This window comes from Python bivittatus, unplaced genomic scaffold, assembly GCF_059951505.1.
Source record: "Python bivittatus isolate LINGU-HERP-01145 unplaced genomic scaffold, Pbiv_v1 ctg000320_np1212, whole genome shotgun sequence".
Classification (NCBI taxonomy): Eukaryota; Metazoa; Chordata; class Lepidosauria; order Squamata; family Pythonidae; genus Python; species Python bivittatus.
In genome coordinates this window covers 7003297-7023353 of record NW_028277052.1, presented here as the reverse complement: position 1 = coordinate 7023353, position 20057 = coordinate 7003297, and the positions used below count along the sequence as shown (strand labels likewise).

The following is a 20057-nucleotide window of genomic DNA, read 5'->3' as shown; positions in this document are numbered from 1 at the left end:
CATGCAAGTGGAAAATTTCCATGAAAGCAAGATATCAAAAAATCAGAGAATTTAGATTTCACATAAATTCTCCTCTGCCTACCTGGGTGGGTGGGTGGATGGATGGATGGATGGATGGGTAGATAGATAGATAGACAGACAGACAGACAGACAGACAGACAGACAGACAGACAGACAGACAGATGTTCCAACTGCAAGAGCTTGGACTGTGCTTGGGGACCTTTTAAGGATGAAGAGTGGTATGTAAATAGAAGATGACTTTAATTACAACCTTAACAGGAATTAAACCATACTTTGTCAGTGCTCCAGTTACAGGATTGGTTGTCAGAACAATGCACCACAGGGACAAATTGTGAATTGGCCAAAGATGCAAGAAAAAGACAAGGTGTTTTTTCCCCCCACTGTGTAGCAAACACTTTTGATTTGAGATTACAAAGCATTATCAAGCTACAGGGAGAATTAAAATAACATGTGTGGCATTCCATAGCTTAGAGAACAAGCAGTATGTCCTGATGTTTGCTGTCAGGAAGCAGTGGACTGGGGAAGAGAACTGTGACCCTTATTCCTCCTTCTCCCACAAATTGTGTTCACTCAGAGCAAGAAAGGGATGCAAAAATGGCCCAGAGTTGCTGTAAGAGTTGGGGGGGGGAGGGGGGACAGAAGATAAAATGGAGAGTTTTGTTCATAATTACCATATGTAGGAATATTTATCACAAAACAACAGTAGCTCATTTACATGGCTAGAATAGCTCAGAGGGGGCAGTCATCTCTGTCCTGTAAGGCAGGTTTCTGCAGGATTAAGATATATAGGGTGTGCTGGTCAGCCAGTTCTGGATGGCACAGAATTCCCATGTTAAAGTTCCAAAGTTAATTTTGAAACTTGATTGGCTCTTGTATCAAGATCCACTATTGCAGGACTGTGGAAAGGAAAATATTTTATCAACTAAGGTTGGTGTGTTGGCTGTAGCACCACATGGTGTAACATCTAGGAATGCATTGCATGTGGAACTACTTTTGAAGGCTGTTGACTAAGAGTGGTCAGCGAGAACAGTGTAACATAACAAGTACTAAAAGAACTTCTGTAGCTTCCTTTCCATTTCCAAACAGAAAGTTGGCTGCTTATCTTTAAAGCCTATGTAGTAGAGGACTCAGAACTATAGAACAACTACTCATATACTATACCCTTGCCTGATAGATTTTGACAGTTTTCTCCAGATTCTCCATCTATAGAAAGTTTCAGAGCTATACTCGGGGCTTGGCATCCCTCCATCCCCCCCTCTTCAAACTCAATTGCTACTCCAAAGAGCTGTTGAAGAATCCAAGGCAAGGCCTGGATATATAAGTTGCTTTTATTCCCTACACAGGAAACCCTAACAAAAATCAGCTGCTGAAGAAACAAGCATCCAGCCTGCTGCGAATAATTGTCCCAGGATCTTCCATCACATTCTCCTGCCATTACATTGCTGTTCATTTCTTGGGCCTTAGATGTGGTTGGTGCTTGAACCTCAATTGGATAACAATCCTGTCTGGTCTCAGACTCTTTCTTTCCAAGTTTGACAGCTTCAGGCCTCACAGCAAGTTGAGTGGTGATTTAACAGAGTCTTTTCAGTGGTGGCACCCCACTGAGGCATTCCCTTCCCAGAAAGCTCAGCTGGGCACCATGCTTTAATTGTTTTAGCATTGAGAAAAGATCTTTCTCTCTCTCACACACACAGACAGACAGACAGACAGACAGACTGACACTTATATATATGTCTCTCTGTGTGTGTGTATATGTAAGGGTGTGTGTATATATAAAACAATCCTCTCTCTCTCTCTAAATATATATATATACATACATACATATATACATACATATATACATACATACACATGTATATTGTTGTGTTGAGTTGGACGCAAAGTGCTTTGCACTGGAAATTTCACGAAAACCCCAATTCAGTGGCAATCCAGTAATATTCTTACCATTGTATATTTTCAGAAAAGGCAAGATAGATGATAGTTTATTGATTGATTAGTCTTATGACCATATCAAAAGGGCAAGAGAAGATAACACGATTATATCAAATGCCCATCACCCCAATTGTACTGCTTCATCTTACCAGGAAAATGTTTGTTGCGTTCTCAACTCAGAAAGTAGTCCAACCTGTTTTGTGTTACAGTAATGTACCTGGGAATAGTTTGGGTTGATTTCTTTCTGATTCTGGAACATTAATCAAGAAACCCACAGTTCCACTCCCACTTTCCAGTATGGGGAAAACATAAACAATGCTGCAGTGTTTTTATCTTTTATCAGAATTTGATGAAAGTTGTAAAAAGACTTGCAATATTATATGTGCGAGGAAACATGTTAAATTTCACATAAATTGATTCAAGGACAATCAAAATACAAGGTGCAGGGATTTTTAAACTACTCTCAATTAAAGTCTTTTTTTTTTCATGATCTTTCAGTTGCCAAATTTATAATAATGGGCTAAGAATTGTTTTTTATTCCTACTAGGTTAATTCTACCTTATATTCCTCCTCTTTCACTGAGTTTAATTCATATGTAGCTGACATGAAATAACTAAAGCTTGCCTTGGAGAAATGACTTGTTGCAAGGCTTTAATTAATGTTTATAAAACACTTGATGATCCTTTGATAATAGATGCTTTAGAAGAGCAATGCAGTACCATTATCAACAGCACCATAAAAATAATATTTACACAGTCTTGGTCACTCAGCATGCCCCATGCTAATGCTAGATTAGAAGTCAGCTTTTATTAAACAGGGTAAATGTTTTAGAAGAAAAATAAAGAAACTCTGAGCCTAATTCTTCTGCTCATTTGTGACAATAGGTTCCTAATTTTCACAGCTTTCAATAAAACCTGATATATGTAATGGGAGACAGGTCAGGAGATATAATAAAATGGGAGAATGGATGATTGAAGTAGGTTAGAGAATGGGCATTTGAGGTCAGGCCATCATGGGATGGATAAGGGTGGATTCTGTCCAAGTTCAATAAATCTTAACTCAGATTTCGGGGCTGAGAAGAGAAATTCAAGTGTCATTTACTGACGTTCTGTAAGGGATGTGGAGAGAATGCAATACTTGGAGTATCAAATGAAGTTATTTGCAGCCATTCTGAAAGTCACAGACAAGCAGCTGCGCTGATTGCTGGGCCTGAAATGTGTCAGATCTGATTTAATAAAATCCAGTTTCTGTAATAGGTATCATTACATTATTAAGAGTACGGTAGACAATAGCATTGGTGGTAATATCACACAGCTGTCTCCTTCAATTGTGACATTTGGAATAAAACTGCTAGCAAAACATTAAGCAAGAGGGATTGTGCGTGTGTGTGTGTGTGTACGTATGTGTGCATTGGAGGGAAGAATGGAGTGAAATAATTTGTGGGCAGACGTTATTAAAAATAACAGTGATTTGTGTTCTTTTATTGTAGGTTCCATAACACTCCTACTCATCCATCTATCTTTACCGACAGAAAAATATTGTGTCTGATAGCTAAAATATAGGATGTTTATATCATATCTTCTTCCTAATATCTCGGTCCTTGGAATTTCATGAAGCATAGTATCGGGATGCAGGGAATAAAAAAGGGACTAAAAAAGTAAATATTGGTGTGTGGAGCTCAACTCCAGGGATATCTACATGTACATGTACGATCCCTTTTGTGGTTTGGGTTTTTTTTTTGATAATATTAAGAAAGTGGTCTTTTGCTGTCTTCTGGGATTTTCTTTTTCTTTTTTACTTCTCAGTCTAGCCTACAGTTCTAACTTTACCCATCCAAGTGCTAACAAGGTCTGACCCTTTTTAGTTTTTTCAAGATCAGTCACTATTATTGCTGAAAATACATACACTCTTTGAACAAGGGGAAGGTCCCAACTAATCAATAACTATTCTTAAGACAAAAAGGGAAGCTTTATCCTGCTTTTTGATGGGACCCATGTTTCCTGTTTGCAAGAATCTGGTGCTGTTTGCAAGACTTTGTCTCAAGGGTCTGCTGCTGGGATGAGGATAAAAGGAGAGAAGGGTAGATCGACAGATAAAAAGGATGCATACAGGCAGCAAGGGGAAGGAGAGAAGAGAAAAAGACATTGAGGAGGCAATAGATTTGGATCAAGTTTCCTAGTGAAAAATTGCAGCTGTATTTCATTTCTTTTCATTTCATTCATGTAAAAGTAGGGAACTGGGAACATTCAAAGCCTGTTCTACAAGGTCAGATGATTTTCAAGGATGAGTTCTTGAATTGTTAATCCTCCCATCGTGAGCATTCTTTCCTTTCCTTTCCTTTCCTTTCCTTTCCTTTCCTTTCCTTTCCTTTCCTTTCCTTTCCTTTCCTTTCCTTTCCTTTCCTTTCCTTTCCTTTCCTTTCCTTTCCTTTCCTTTCCTTTCCTTTCCTTTCCTTTCCGGTGATAGAATTGCATGAAGCTTTGAAGGACTGTATCAAAGGTTGTGTTGAAAAAAACAGTTTCACCCCCCAAAATTATTTTTTAGGTATTCAAGGTTCTGTATTGTCTTAAGTCATTATCCTTCTTCCATCACTGACATCCATTCCTTATCCTTGGATGATACAGAGGAACATTCTCTATGGATAATATTGTCAATGACATGATGTAACAATGAGATGGCAAATTTGAAAACATGGAGATGCTACAAAGGACAAATAAGGGCACTGAGCATGAAGAGGGTTCTTCCTGAATAGATACCTTCAGCCAGTGGAAGCTTAGTGAATTCGTCTGTGACACATCATTAGATAATCTTAGTTATAAACCCAAAGGCTCAGTGGTGGCAGATGCAGAAGGCAAAGAAAATCAGATGAAATCTGCAGATGAGGGACGATGCAAACAAGCATACAATTCTGAGTATGTATACATAGTTTCAATTCTACTATATGCTTAGATTTTAGGTTTATTATAGTCATTGTTAAAATGCACATTGTCCTGGGACCTTTTCTCAGGATGATGGCATGTTATTTAAATTTCCCATGGACAATGGAACAGTGGAAATAAAAAAAAATGATCCTACTTTTTCTAATTGCAGTATTCCATCCGCTTTATTTGATTTGACTCTACTCGTTGTCTGGAACTGCTTGGAATCCATCCCATAATGTCATACAGTGTCAGTTTGAGGCCGCTCTTCCCGCTATTATAGAAATAACTGCTAACTGCTTTGAATGTGATTTGGAAGCGCCAATGCTTACTTAGTAGATTAGGTACAATAGTTAAGGATTAGAAAGGCACTTGTTAGCTTTGCGGAGGTAATATAAAATGCTTACATCAGGTTTTATGCAAATGACATCTCAGCACATGTCTTCACTTTCTACTCTGTGGATGCTAGTGCATTTTACAAAACTGGTAACACCGCCAATAAAATGACACGGATGCATTTAACTGGAGTTAAGATCAACCCCAGGGCATCTTGTCTTTATTCCTAAGAGCTGAGTGAATCTTCGCATCATGTTCGAGTTAGCAGAAGATTTCATCGCATGTTTTTATATAATTTTGCAAGCTCTACAGAGTTCTTAACATTACTTGTTATTTTCTGATTGTTGTCTTGTCCAATTCTTGGTAAAATTAAAGTAAAAAAAAAAAATCTGTCTATTTCATGTTAGTGTTCTCTACCTATCAACACATAGCTTGTTTTTTGAACTGGGTGGTGACTGATCCAGTTAAACATATCAAAGCCTAACATTGGTCCATCTAACCTAGATATAATGTGTTTTGCCAAATTAAAGCTTCTCCCCTTTGCCCTATCGTTACATTATTTCCCAAGCTGTTGGATATTGTTTTGTGCCAATGGAATTGTTATACAGTGTTTTGGCCCCTAAAAAGATTCAGGGTGGGGAGCATTCATGCCCCACCTTTTAGCAAGATTGAGCCCATGAAGACATGGGGACTCATTCACCAGATAGTCAACGGAGAGAACTGAAATTAAGTCTGCCACCTTCTGGAGGAGGAAATTAGGTCAGTGACATAGAGAGTAATGTAAATGCAGAGTATCAGATAATGCAGAATATTAGTTAAAAACTTTGTAGGTGGCTTGAGAAGAACCTGATTGGAACCTTGTAGAGATGCCAGTAATAGAGTGACTACTTATACTGTACCACCATCCCTTCAAACAAACAACAAAAAAAAGCATGTAGAAGAAAAGGCATCAATATGCATGAAATTCACATTTGCTTATTTATGTAGAGATGCAGATTTGGAAATAATGATTGTAATTCAAATAGAAACACAATTCATCTCATCATATGGGGAGAACTATGATGAGCTTATGATGCATATGCCAGTTTCTCGGTCAATAGTCCAGGTGCAAATTGTTGATGGAAAATCTCTTCCCTGCTGCTATCTTAAGACTCTTTGTCTTGGAATCAGGCTTGGCTTTCAGTAGAGAATGCCTAAAATAGATGTCCATCCTCTGATAGCTGTCCAGATATAAGAATGTCCTCTGTAAATTAGGGTATATGGTTGTCATAGTCACAAGCCAAACTATAGAAGAAAAATATCAGTTTTCCTACCAGCTGCGGATCACAACGGCCTGTGACTTTCAACTGTCTTTTGTTCTCTCAGTAAGGCACAAACAGAAATAAAATTAACATAAACTGTTTTTTTTTTAAAGCACATTATTCCATTTACTTATGCTATGTCAAAACCAATCAGGAGGTTGCCAAACCACATTTTCAAGTTCTAAAATTGTAGTCATGACGGGGCAAATATTTTTGTGGGCAGAGAGTCCAGTTATGACACAAGAATACATTGGTTTCCCAATCAAAAGAGTAAATCTCTCCCAAGTTGCTAGAGGCCCTGATATATTCTAGGGGAGTTGAAGTTATGTGTCTCCCTCTTAGGGTTTATATATCCAAGGTTTCTCCATATTCTTCAGGAAGCATCTGCCAGTGGATCATCTCAAGGATCTATCATTCTGCATGTACATGAACCTCAAACTCCATCAGGATTTCTAGATATTTCTATATCTAGAAAATGGCATGCAGACAAGGAATGCAGTGTGTGTATTTTTAAAAAATCGTTTTTTGGAAATTATAGCAAATTGCTTGGGGACAGCATCTGTATGAATATAAATTTGTATGAGCAGACATACATGTTGGAATGTTATATGTTTAAGAGCAGTAATCACAAAAGGCCCATCGATTTTGTAAGGCCAGTTAAAATATACATGCATATATACATACATACACATCATGTTATTTCTTCTCTAGGTAAGCCACACTATGAAAAAGAGGAGGAAGAAATACTAATCAAATATATTAAAGGCAGGAAATAATACAAAGGAAAGGAAGCATAGCTAACACTAGTTGACACTAACACTATTCACTATATCTGTGCATACTTTTCTGTCCTTGCAAACCCTCCTTCCTTTGATCACATTCATGCTTCATACATTGCTTTTGAATCTTTAATCTTTTCACCTCTTTCTTGTTCAGCACCTTATCAGTTCCATCTTTCTTCTCCTCCTCCTTGACCAATTCACTTTTCCTTCATCCATTTGTTTTGCAATTTGATCCTTATTCATTCTGTATGACCTCATGATCTCAATGGACTGTTTTGTACTCATCACTTACTTTCCAATTCAGCTCACATTCATTCATTCTTGATCCCATCTCTTCATGTTTTACAGCACGCACTTCTTAAACAATCCATTCACTCTGCATTCAATTTATGTTTATGTTTTTCCTGACATATCCAATTCTTACCTCCATTTAACAAAGTGGACAAAACCATGTTCTTTCACATAGCCATTTTTTGCTTCTTTTGGAGAATTATTTTTTCCTTTGGATGTAAATATTTACAGCATTTCAGTTCAACTGTTTGACATATTACTATCATTCCCATACAGACCTCTGAAATATTCCTTCTAGCTCACTTCAGTCTCATTCCAAATCACTTTGTCACTTTTCTTTTTAACTCCATCTGTTTTCCTGGAGGCTCCTTATTTAGCTTGCTTTACCCAGTTCCAAAACATTTTTTATTTCTTTCTGTCAAAACCATTCAGCAGTTTCTTACTCAACTTTGGATGAAAAGTTAAATGATCTTATTATGTAACACTGACATTCTAAATGGCACTTAATACAGAATTTTTACTTTTCTCTATTTTTAATACTTCAAGCTTTTTAAATAATAGAATGTTAATAATTTTTAATCATATTATATAAACATTGCTGCACTGAAATCTGCATTGAAATAATATCATGTATCAAGATTTATAACATTACAATAAAAGGGGAAAAAACATTCAGCAGTTTCTCTTCCTCTTTTAATTATAATTTTAAAATGTAGCCATTTAAAAATACCTGCAATCCAACTTATTATTGCCAAGTTTGAATCCTAGGATAATCAAGGAAACCCTAAGGAAAGGATTTATTAAAATATTGAAACTATTATGGGCAACCTATGCTAAGCAAAGTCTCTGTGAGACCCAGAGGTTTCTTCCCATCAAATTCTAATTAATCAAACCAATAATTTCTCTTTAAAAGATGGACAGTCTGGGCAGCTTCATGTCTTCCAGTGCTACTTTTTTTAAGTCTATGTCTAAGAGATGATAAAAAGCATAAAAGTCATAAGGATATAGAAAACTAGATTTCACATAACATGGTCCCCAAAGGCTGTGGTTTGCAAAAACCAATGGCAAACCTGGATTTGTAGCTTTGTGTGAAATCTTTTGGTCAAACACTATGTGCTTAAATTGGGCAGAAGGGATTGTTTTCGTTGCTGTGCATTTCATTTAACCAAGAAAGTGGGTGGTTTCCCCTCCTTGTTCCTCTTCCTCAACAGTAACAATGCAGTGCCTGGAACTGCAAGTTGATGATGTAATCTTGGAGAGAAGGAAGATGTTCAGAACAAGGAAGGACAGAGGACAATCCTCTGTCTTCTGTGATGAAGATTTTAGAGATGCAGTTTTGATAAAAAGTAGCAAGTATTGAATTTGCGATCAAGCTTAAAGGAGCATAACCAATTTTTATCAACTTGTAAAGGATCACATTTGCAGCTCCTGTGAGGTAGGGAAGGGCACTTAATAGGTATTTCCCACATCCATGCTCTATACAGGAACACACACACACACACACACACAGTTGCTACATATACACATACAGCTTTAAAATGATTACTCCTCTTGAAAGAATTAGTTGACAGAGATTGGGCAGATGAGATCTGTAAATATAGTTGGATAAGATGTGGTTTTAGCTTGGGAGAAATTGTAATTTTCCAGCTTTCCTATAACAGCACCTGCTTGTCTGAAACATTATAGAAAGAGAAGGAGTGTTGTAGAATTGTATCTGTGTCATATCAAGGCTAGTCCTCCATAGGCAAGTGGCTCTTCTAAGACATTGATAGGTCTATCAATGAAGCTGAATTGTAGTTCCCAGTGCTGTGCTCACCTTGGGCTTAGAGTTTATCTGTTTACTTTCCTTTACCTCCTTCAGGGACTGGGAGTCTTCTGCCCTGCTGGGGACAATCAATTGTCTACTGCCTGGGAAACTTTTGATTACAGACGGTATTGATGATCTTGTGCCTGCCAGCTGATGACCATCATTTTCTCACCCTCTGCATTCATCACTGCATTCTTCTGCCCACTGGATGGGGACTTCCGTTTTCTTGCCCTCCTGCAATGGCCTCTTCCCCAAACATTCACACACTTCATTTCACCACTGGCATGGCCATGCCACATGCACATTGAGATTATACTCCAAGTTCTTTGAACAAGCTTGCTTGCGTGAAGCTTAAGAATCAGACCAGATTTGACTTTTTAGTTGCTTTACTTTAAGTAAGTGACTACAAAGTTGAATATCTAAAGTTTAATAAGTGATTACAGAATTCAGCACCTTAATCTAAAGGAAAGCAGGGAAAGAAAAACAGGTCATGGGGTAGTATATGTGAAGATATTTCTAAGGTAGAGAATCCCTTTCTGCATTCTGATATTCAACTCTCACCATTCATTGCAAAATCTTCCCTGATTTCTTAGAAGCAGGGTTAGATGGAGGAAAAGTGCTGGGAAAGTAGAAACCAGTAGGCCAGTTGGTGTTATCTTCCTCTTCGTTCTGTGTGTGTCTTCCCTTTTCAATCTTCTTTTGAGGTTAGAGTACCACGATTCAAGCCTGTCCTCTCACTGGTCCCCTACCCCACTTACATGGGGCAAAATTTTGTGTTAAAACTTGAATCTTTCTCCCTACATAATAATATGTCAGCTTGCATTTGCTTGTCTCCGTGGTCAACTACTAACGTTCTGTTTTCAGTTTCTAGTACCAATTTGTCTGCTAAATCTAAAGAAGATATGGGGAAGAGCAAGTAAATAGGTGCATTTTTACAAGCAAAGGAAAACCAGTATTTCTGATAGGATGTCTCTCCTTGTAAGCAATTAGAATCAGCAATTCTAACCATTAGTAGGGCTGGCTAGGAAAGCCAGAACTTGAAATTCAGTGATATTGGGATGGCCAAGATCACAAGAGCTCCTCCATATTCTGTCTAATGAGACATCATTCCCTATTTCTTTCAAATACCAATCTGGTGCATAAAACTCTGTTGTTCCTTTCAGTGATACGTTGAGTGCCTTGGAAGTAATAATAGCACCACATGTAATAACAAATAATAGAGATGGTATATAAATAGAATATTGGATCTGCATTATCCTCATGCAGGACACAGCCAGAAGGCACCTTCCAGTATGCGTGATTATAGGAGGTTTGTTTAAAAAAAACAAAGTGATTTTCTATTTTAAGGTATTTTAAGAGCCCTCCTAGCAAATTACTTTCCTGGAATATTAGCACATGGTATGTTAAAATTCTCATATTCATAGTGAAAGTACTGAACTGTTCCTAGATTTTATTGTTTTCTTTTTGCACTGAGTTGGAATGTGCAAAGTGGTCTTGCTAAAAAGAAGAATGCATTCAAAATATTGATTGTTTGATTGTAGAGAGAATGGATACTATCTTAATCTCGCTTAGATGAATAAGTATTGCTGCCATTAATATAGATGAACATAATTTAGAACAATCTTCCTCAACCTAATACTGTTCAGAGACTTCAACTTCAATTATTTCCAATCTGCTTGGCCATGCAAAGTGAACAAAGGCCTAATACATACAATAAAAACTTTTCCCTTTTAGAACAAAATCTGGATTTCTCTTTAAGAAGAACAGCAATGAGGTACGATCCCTCCCCAAATTAGTTGATTGATCTACAGATTTCCATCTCTCTGTGCATGACACATTCCAGCCCATTGAATTTTATTATATAATATTTTCCTATATTGACTTTGTGTTGCATAATATGTTCCTGATATAGAATGATGTACTGTCGTTCTTAAAGACTGTCTGGTAGTAATCCAAGCAACTTGTAATTTCATATGTAAATGAAATTCTATATACGAGGTTAATATCACCAGAAACACACACACGGTCTCTCTCTCTCTCTCTCTCTCTCTCTCTCAACGCTGGTAGTTTTGCCTTAAGTTAGCTGTTTCTACAAAGATTCCCTGCCAAAAAAAAAATGCATTCATTAAAATATTAATGGAAAATAATCATGAAAAGGAGGCAAAAACACAGCTGATGCCAATTTGTTTTAAAAGAGTGAACAAATATTCATTGACTTGTTTTCTTAAAACAAAACATTATTCAACCATATCCAAGGAGGTAGAGGGGAAAAACAACCAAACATCTTTTCTGAGTTAAACAGTAGCAGCTAATCTGGATAAACCTTTGCAAAATGAGATGGGTTAGAAGAGAGATGTAGTTGTTTCAGAGCTTGTTTGCTGCACCCAGGCCAGACCCCCCCTTCCCCCCCCCACCAAGGCAGGGCTCAATGTTGTGTGACATCCCAGAAGTGTACCAACTCAAATGTCATCTCTGTGGTATCAGTTGAGTGTCCCTTAAGTCAAGTTCCATTTGACTATAGAAATGTTTCACAGTTGTCTTGTTTGGAGGTCCTTTTTTTTAACCTTTCATTTTCTGGTGTTCTTCTCTCCAAGTACTCATAAGATTTGATCTTGCTTAGCTAAGGTCAGGTTAGGTTTTACTTCTGTAGTATAACATTCAACCTATGCATGTGTAAATTTACAGTTTTTATGTTCACAAACAGAGCGCAAGGGGTGATGATTTGTTAAAAAAAAAAAAAGGTGGGTGGGTTCTGAGAGGTAGAAATGGTTCTACTCGTGTTGCCATTTCTTCCTCTGCGCTTCATTCTTTATACTTTTCCTGAACCTCTCCTGTCTGTTATTTCACTCAGGGTCCTTTGGAGGGAAGCTGTTTATAGAATGAGTGAGTGAGTGAGTGAATGATCTTGCTTTCTCCCAGGTAAACAGCTTTCCCAGAGAGCTGTATCTCACAACAGTTTATGCCTTTTAACCCAACTTGTTGGCCTGAAAAGGTGCTACCCGACTCTTTCTGATTTCCAGGCAGATCGGCTCTGGTGGGTAAGATGGGAGGCACAAGTGAAACAACCTATTGGACTTGTGAAACGAAATGTGTAAGTTGCCTTTTGTTAAAAGAAGACATTCTGTACAACCACCCTTTAAAAAAAAAAAGAGTAAACCTTTGAGAGGTTCAATTTTATTTCCATGTGTGTTGATGAATACAACTGCACTCTCTCTCTCTTTGATGTTGCTTTAATGCTTCATCTTTCTGTTCTCCATCACCTGAAAATGGCATCTTATGGAGCTATAAAGAGCTCAGCAGGTGATAGCATTTAGGGTGATTGTTACTGTTGTTATTTTATTCAGATTAAAAAAATATGGAATGGAGAAAAACAACCATCTGATCCTAACCTTTAAGGACACTGAATTGTTCTTGGATTGTGAAAGTCAGAATCCTATACAGGCATGCCACATCCATAAATTGCACTGTTTCTCCACTGGTATCTCTGCTGTTGTTTGTATGTGTGTGCATGTCCACGTGTGTATGTGGGAGAGAGAGAGACCACATCAGCAGCCATAAAAATGAATTGCAGCTGTGGTCTTTTGGGGATGGACAACGGAGGGGTGGGGAAAGCAGTTGACCGCATTGTTATACAGGGCCTTATAAACAAACGAGACCATTTAGCTTTTTAAGACAACTCGGCCCCTCTTTCTTTTCCCCTTGCTCTTCTTTCATTGCAGCCCCTGCTGCTACATGGTTTTTACAGGGTCATAAACATCCTGACAAGAGTCATAAAAGCCTCCAATTGCATCACACATTGCCATGGATTATATTTTAAGGGCCCCTGAGTTTTCATTTTCCTCCTTTTACAGGGACTCATAAAAAGCTCAGCAAGGCATGAGCTCTGATTGGCTTGTCAGTGTGAAGGTAGTTAAAATTATAGCCACAGACAAATTGTTCCACTCCAAAGCTATCCAGCCATTTGGCATGCAGTCGGGAGGAGGTGGCGCTCCACCGCTGAGGCACCCCCAGGCACTCCGGTTTGCCAACAGTCGCACCGTGGCATTCTTGAACGAGTGAAGGGTGTGAGTAGAAAGGGAGGTCTAGAAGCAGAGGCTCAATTCCAGACTGGGCTCAACCCCAAAGGAAAGGTATTAAGTTATTTTTCTCTTTGACAGCATAGGAGACCCATAAATTAGTGGCAGGGCACCTGTTTTGCATCCAGAACATCTTAGGCCAAAGTTCCAGCATCTTTTGTTAAGAGTTTCCCACATCTGGTGGGGAAACTAATTGTGCAGAGTTCTGTTTGGAGGAAATGTAGAAATATTTAGATCAGAATAGCCAGTGTTGACATTCTGTAGTTCTCCAGCTGGTCCCAAGGCATGAACTACCTGACCCACTCATGGTTATCTAGGTGATCTTAACTGTATTGGCATGATATATTAGCAAGGACTTCCCATGAAGTACAAAGCCGTTGACTGAAAAAGTGGATTGAATAGGAATGTCCTTACTGGGAAACATTCTTAGGCAGAGAAGAATAGTAGCATTTTCCCTATCCCAAATGTACACGAGATTTAGATTTTTTCTGTACCCTAATGGAAGGGGGAGGGAGGCTCCTGGTAACCATGTTCTGTAGATCCAGTCCAAGGTAATTTAGGCAGTGAATCGTGGCTCAATAAACCATGGATTCACATGATGGGTGGACCCCACCCAAAGATCTAAGGTCATGACATATTTTGGAAACCAGACATGTCACTAACAATTGAAATTGATAGAAGGCTTGATAGATTTTTAAAAGAGAAGAAAGAAGAAAAGAAAGTAATGGATTTTTTTTTTCATCTGATTAGCCAGCCTTGGCTTCATAAAAACATTACCTATGAGATGATAAAAAGGAACTCTGGTATGGCAACCATACTAGGTCAGAGTAAGTAGTGATCTAGGTCATGCGTTGCACTAAAACTCAATTTGTTTAACCATGATTTGTTCATTAAACCATATTTAGTTTGGCTTACCCCAACTATAAAGATAATAAAGCATGATTTACAAATTCCCATATTGGGGTGCACCTCACCCACTTAGTTAAAAATAAACAAAGCACACTCATATGGAATCCAGACTATACTGGACTAGGTTAGAGTTCTGCGTGGGGTGGGGGGAACAAATTGGCCTCATTTAGTTTAATGAAAGACTATTAACTTCAATGAAAATCCCATCCAGGAGTTCCATAGGGTGAGCCAAAGAAGTTAAGATGGCAACCACAACAACGTGATAGAAGCTTTCCCTATTTTTTATGGGCATCTCACCTAAACAAAGACAAAAACAAATGGAGATTTGATCACACCGTTGTGGCTACCATCTTGCCTTTTTTGACCATACCCTGTAGACACCCCTATTCCCATGTGTATTTTCTTGCTTTTTTTGGGGCTATGTTCCAACATTATTGTCTGAGTCAACACAGTCAACTAATCAAATAGGCTAGGTTTCCCTAACAGACTAAGCCACAAAAACCAAGCCAGAAACTAGCTAATCTGGGCACGTGGTGCAAATGATCTAGGGAGGGTGTGGTGTGCAAACTTAGCCACTAAGTTGCAGTAGAAGTAACTGTTCATTCTTATATTTTTACCATTTTATGTTCAGCTGTGTTGAGTTTCCTGAAGGGAAGGCATTACGGGAGAACCTCCCTGGGGGTTTTCAGCTTGAGATCCATGACCAAAATCCTTTTAATGGAAGACAATAACTGTCAATGGCTCCTTCCACCACCTCGATTACCAATCAGCTCAAAAACACTCCCTAAGAGAAATCCAGAAGGAATTCTCAAGCAACCTGAGGATAAAGCAGACAAACAGAAAAGGAAGAAAACATTTCATAAGTTGCAAGGTGGATTTTGTCTGGCTTTAGACTTTGCTAATAGTCTGATCTGATACATAATTTCCTGTGTCCGTATCCAAAGATTCTTTTGACATATTCCCCACCATGAGAGGCGTTCTGCATGGTTTTCCTTTGTTTTGGCATTCTAAATAAATTACGTGGCAAACTCGAGTTGCCATGTGGTGACTCAAAAAATCAGTCTTTTTGGGGTGGAACAATCCGAGGCGGGGAACTCTTGATATTTTTGGAATTTGATTTTGTTTTGCTTTGTCTCCTGGATTTTGGATCCGCTTACTGCAGCCGGCAACACCATTTGAGAGAAAGAAAGAAAGGAAACATTGTGATTTTTCCCCCCATTCTTTAATGCGTGTCTTCAAGATTTATTTATCTTATTTTGGTCTACCTGTAGCTTTATACAGCAATTGCATCAAGTACAATTGATCAGAGTATTTGTTAATGAGAACACTGTCTCTTCGTTGCTTTTGTTACTGCCAGCAACTGGTCTGAAAGGTTCTCCCCACCCTTAGCTACATTTTCCTTTATTGCCCGTGCTTCACTTCTAATTTTCTCCTCTCCTTCCCACTGGCTGCACCTGGCAGAAAAATGCCTCTCTTGTGCTCTGTCTACCTACCTACCTACGTCTCCATCTGGCTGAGCATAGCTTTTTCTTTTCTTTTCTTTTCTGGCCTTTAAATCAACAATCAAAAGCAGGAGACGCACTAGGATTGATATCCTTGTCTTTCTGATTCTAGGATGCAGAGTGGCACACACAAATCTTGAATCCTGGATTCTGTGTTCAAAGCCAGAGCTTAACCTTACACCATGCAAAACAATAAATTTTCCCTGCGCGTGTGCAGAATGCTTTGCCACCAGGAAGCAGAACCTTCCCCAGTAGAGATGCAGCTCAAGCAGAGTGATAGGTCAGAGGTATGCCTTCGGACCTTGTTTCATTTCCTTTGGCCAGTTCATCTCCTGGGTTCATTCCATGCAGGGTGTTGCCGTAGGCCAAGTCAGACCATCAATCCATTTAGCCTAATATTGTCAACATGAACTGGTTGAGTTTCAGGCAGGATTTTTTTTTCAGCCCTACCTGGAGATGCCAGTGATTAAATCTGGGACTAGGGCTATCCAGGGCTTTGGATTCAAAGACAGATGCTTTTGACCCCAGGGAGATGTTCACGTAGAGCCTTCCGCAACTCCTTACGGCAATGGAGGGAATGCACTGCAGCTGTTGAAGCAGCTATGCCATCGTAGGAAGAGGCGTGGCTGTTTCAGGAGTCGCAGAGAGGTGCATTGTGACAGGTACACACTCTGAGACCCCTTTGCTTGTCCTAATCTGAAATGCCGCACAGGATTACCAGAGAGCATTTTCATGCAAAACATGTTCTATACCAATGAGCTATGGCCATTTGCCCCATAATCAGTGAGTCAAATTGCTATGCACTTGATTTTGCATTGAATTTAGTCACACTGGTATCTCTCATGGCTAAATTAGTTGGCCCAACCCTGCTAGTAACATTTTCTCTCATGTATTTTTATAGACAGAGGGTCTAGAATGAAACTTCATATGCCTGGCAGTGAAGTCTCTGACCTATCAAAATATATGAAACTCAAATAAGAGATTGCTGTTTCCATTTATAGAGATAAATCACACACACACATTTTGCTCTCTGATTTTCCTTTTTAGCAGAAGTCCTAGCCTATTTTCAAAAACTGAATACCTGAACTGCGGTATGCGTTTTTCAGTTCCATGCCGTTACGAGTTTGCTAACATGTATGATTTCCATCACACTGTGCTCTTCTTCCTTCTCCTAATTCCAAAATTGCACACATTTTCTCTTTCTAAAATGCATTTTCCAAAGGCTTTTTAGGAGGGAGAGTGGGGAGAGAGAGAGAAACAGCAAACATTAATGAAACAGTGAAGTTATATTTTTGTCAAAGTGAGAAGAAAACAGAGAAGATTTAAACGTACTGTTTTTATTATGGCAAAACACATCCGTTGACTGTCTATATAGTGATGAAGTCTATCTAGAAAGATTTATGTTGCAAAGAACGCATAATGACAGCACAGTCTTCATTTACATAGGCAATAAATGAAAAGATGAGAACCATTTTGTCTGAAAAGCATCAGGTCTGATAAGACTGCTAGTCAATTTAACTGAAAAGTTGATTTTTCCATGAAGGCAATTTTCCCAACACGCCGGTACTACGAATTTAAACCAAATGGGAGTATAGGTTTCCATTGTCAGGCAATTTCCAGTAGTTGAGCTGGAATAATAAATGATGGTATTAAATCTTTATGCAATATATATTTGAGCTAGTCCAGAGACAAACCTGGCAAGGACTATCTTGGATCTGGACTGACAAGGTGCCTTGAATCTCTGTTCATCTCTAGATGAATGATAAAATGATCCTTGGGTTTTACAGCCTTGCCAAACAACATGACAAGGATTCGTCATAGGCATGGCATATTTTAAATGGGGTAATGTGCCCAACAGTTCAGTTGCTATTAAGTGGCTTCTCCAATTTTAGAACTACATGGCCTCCACAGTAGATATATACTACCAGGAGAACAAAATTTAGGTTGTTTTGGCCTTTGTAGATCTATTTCCTGTAAAACAATTTGATTAAATAGTTGGGCCTTGGATTGTTTAATGTTGTAAGAGAAGAGCTGTGTTAGTCTATGGTGGCAAAATTGGTTAGCTGGAAAAGTTGCTACCAGACTCTTGATTGTTTTAATGGTGTCTCTTACGAGGAACACCACTAACCTTCTCTATTATTGTTTTTGCTTTGGATTTTAATGCCAGGTGAATCTGTTAGTTTTATTTTCTCTTTCTTTCTCATTTTTGCAGGTTTATTAATATCAGTTTCTCTTGATTGTTCCCTTTGCCCGTTAGGACGGACATTTCTGCAGATCAGCGATCAGCTGCTTGTAGTTCCAATGTTGCTAGTCACTCTGCCTCAACAAAAATGTGAATTGCGCTGATCTGCTTTAATTGAGCTGTATTTGATTCACAAACAGGCTTCTACAGAGGCACAGAAGCCTTTGTTATCAACCAAGTAATGTACTACAATGCTTCCTAAATTAGAAACAGGATGTCCTATTGCTTTGAAGGGATGCTAGATGCAAACTTCCGATGCAGTTCCCTCAAAGATTTGCAGTTTTCAGTAGTACTTGTATGTCCTTTGCACATGTCTCTCAAAAAAGCATTCTCTAATGTACACGTGTTTTTGCATATTCATATTTTATAAATATATGCATTTTGGTGAATGCTTTCTCTTCATATATATTTGTTGAAATCCATCACAACTGCATGGAACTAGATTGTGCAAGCCTAGTACATTGGGTTCACGCATCATGCTAAATCAGAATCTGGTTTGTTTGGATTTACTTAGTCTTATGTGTGAACTAAACCATCTTGGCTGGTTGAACGACCATGGATGAACCACAATTTGTGAACCTAACTAAAGTGTCGGGGTGGTCCCCAACGCTTGAGATTCTTTGCAAGTTCAGAATTAGTACTTTTTGGAAGTGGCCACAATTCAATCTTTTCATTTTATCAGAGGAGCATAGCATATTTTAGCCGCACTGAAGCTATATTCAATTAAGCTCATGCACAACTACTTTTTGGTGCCCAGCTAGGACCTTACACCTCCTTTACTTCTCTTGAAAGGGTTCAAGCTAAATTCCTAAGGGCTCCTGGTAGCCCCTTGTGTTCCAAATGTAGTATTAAGGGGGGAGGCAGGGCTGTCTAAAGTCGAAATGGGCGCAGGGACCTGCATCGGAGCACATTGGCTGAAGTTACTGTTCTTTCCTACAGGTTTGAGTTCTTTCTTTAGTGAAGACAATTACAAATCAGTATAGTTCAGGACAATCTCACAAAAATTTCAACGTCTTGGCTTTTCCAGGGAGACGTTCCTAATGGGCGTGCACTCAGCACATTTAAACAACGTATCAAAGACCTGGAAGCCCAACAGGACCAGTCTGCTCTGCCTAAGAACAGTTTTCTGAGCTATCAAGCCCTTTTTTACAACTCAGTGAGATACTTACAGCACATATCTGTTTCCAGATTCTGAAGAGCACTAACTTTAGCATGCTTCAACATTCTCCCCACAGCAGTTTTGGAGGACCGATACAAAAAATCCCCCTGTGAGCTGAGACTGTGTCGCTGTGGACAAGGGGCTGTTGAAACTACAGCTCATGTCCTACTATAATGGACCCTCTATAAAGACTCAAGGACCTGCCTTATCACTCCTTACCTGGTAAATACCTGGGAAATTCTGATCTTTTCTGGGTACAGTTGTTGTTATCAGATCAGTATGATTCAGTCTCCTTGAAGATATCTAAATTTTGTTATACTGCCTGTAAAATTAGGTAGACTTTTATTACCCACTGATGAACCCATTACCAATTGTAATATTTTATCTTGTTCTGTTTTTATTTTTAACGTGTTTCTGTTTGCAATTCTGGTCAGCAGCCATCATAAAAATGCTATTCTTTTGGAAAAGTTATCATAGAATGTAAGGAAGGATACTAAATCTCTTCTTCTTCCTCTTCTTCTTTTTGCATTCTAAGCTATTTCTCAGAGCAGACCTGAGTCAGAAGAAGCATGGCCTTAGGAAATCTGTGTTTAGTTCCTCAGGTCCAGAGTTCACAGGAGGCAAATATGTATGAATTGGTCTTGATGAACAATGTAAGGACAGGTAGGGACAAGAGAGAGAAGCGAAATCTACCTGATTGCTTTGCTGTGCCCTCAGATGTCAGTTGCACTAGCAATGTTACGAAATCCCCATTGTCACTGTTCCCATGCATTTGCGGCGA

General features: G+C 38.7%; 1 protein-coding gene across 2 annotated transcripts in view; it reads left to right on the top strand.

The window, feature by feature from the left end:
• Positions 1–20057, top strand: part of NTM (neurotrimin) — a 610388-nt gene that overhangs the window by 386978 nt on the left and 203353 nt on the right. The window lies entirely within an intron of this gene.